The sequence below is a fragment of the Meleagris gallopavo genome, chromosome 1 (assembly GCF_000146605.3).
Source record: "Meleagris gallopavo isolate NT-WF06-2002-E0010 breed Aviagen turkey brand Nicholas breeding stock chromosome 1, Turkey_5.1, whole genome shotgun sequence".
NCBI classification, from domain to species: domain Eukaryota; kingdom Metazoa; phylum Chordata; class Aves; order Galliformes; family Phasianidae; genus Meleagris; species Meleagris gallopavo.
This window is the reverse complement of record NC_015011.2, coordinates 124995322-124996979: the sequence shown is the minus strand read 5'-3', so window position 1 is coordinate 124996979 and position 1658 is coordinate 124995322.

Sequence of the window (1658 nt, the reverse complement as noted above, 5' to 3'; positions counted from 1 at the left end):
AAAAAAGGTAATTTTGCTAACTAACTTAGATATTTTTTCCTTACTCTATCATATAACATAGCTGAAAATCCGGACTTATGTTAGAGAAATAAACAAAGGTCAAAAAAGCCTTCTAATATTTTGAACTCTGCTTCACAGCAAATCCATTTCAAAGCTGAATGGCATCAAATGCTCAACTTATGGAATGTGCTCCACTTCTGACACATTTTACAATCTGGGCAGAATATAAGCCAGTAGACTAGAAATGCAGGATGTAGTCAGGTATAGGTGAGACTGGAGCAGAAAAAAAGGAAAGTCAGTGGAGCCAGTCATATTTGATTTCCTTCATGCTCACGTACATTACCAAGCCAATCTAACCAGTACCAGTGATAAAGGCAAAGCAGCATACCTCCCCCCCAGCTGGTGATGGCAGCTAAAGCTTTACATCCTCACCCTACACGAGCTCTGCAGAAGCAGTTCTGCTGCTCCTTCATCCACAGAGCATTCCTTGTTGTGCCTGGGAACCCCTTACAGGAGACCTGTCTCAAGAGCTAGTGCAAAATGGACAACAGAAAATTAATTGCCTTAGAAATACTTAGGTAAGTAGCAGCAAGTAAGTTCTGCAGGGATTTAATGAACCAGAAGAGCATTGCTCAACTCAGTTTAGAAAGTATATCTTACACTGATGAAGAATTCATGGATAGTCCTTGGGGGCAAGCACATGGGGTACAGATGTTGAAAGACTCTGTACCTCTAAGATTCCAAAGGGACTAAAAGCATTGCAAAAAGTCATTAAGAGCAAGGACAGCTATTTATATATTTGTCTGAAAATTAGGATGTTTTCTATATGTAGTACCTACACACAGCAAGCAAATCATAAAATTAGACTTTACACTAGAATTAATTTTTAGAAAATCTTAGTGCTAGGCTCATTTTTGTAAGCCAATATACATCAAAACCACATCACTGTACCTAAGTACGCCCTTGCTTGGAAAAAAAAAATAGATTATTCATTTTCAAAAAATTCGGTGTAATTCAATATGATAGTACAACCATAAGCATGAAATGTGTGCTTAGGATCACCATGTACCATCATACCTATTTCTAAGAGATTCGTATAAAATAAATAAAATAGTTAAATAAAAAAAACAGGAGTCTGTCATATCTCGTAATTATTCCATTAGAGTCATTAGTGAGTGTTTTCCAGCCTTTACCTACTGGGATGGCTCTGATATAAGAAAACTATACCCCTTCAGGAAATACTGGATAGGAAAATCCAGTAATATCTGATAGTCTGAAAGTCTCACAGACTCAAATGTTAAAAGTGTGTATTTTCATTTGCTCTGTATTTGGGGATTTTGTCTTAGTGTAAAAATGGACAGAGATACACCGAGATGCATGAATGATAGAATCACAGAATTATATTGTTTGGAAGGGACCTCTGGACATATGTGAATCAGGTCAGACGAATAAAAAGTAGAACCTGGTGAATAGACAGGACAGTGATCATTTTTATGTTTCAAAGCATATAAATCCTGCAGTATTTTATCTACAAAAAATATTTGCTATATGACCAAAGTAGAGATACCAGGTCCTGAGCCAGAAAAGAACGTGATGATGCTACCTAGAAGATGACAAACCAGACTGCTACCGCAGGCAGACACGACCAAAGCTATTGT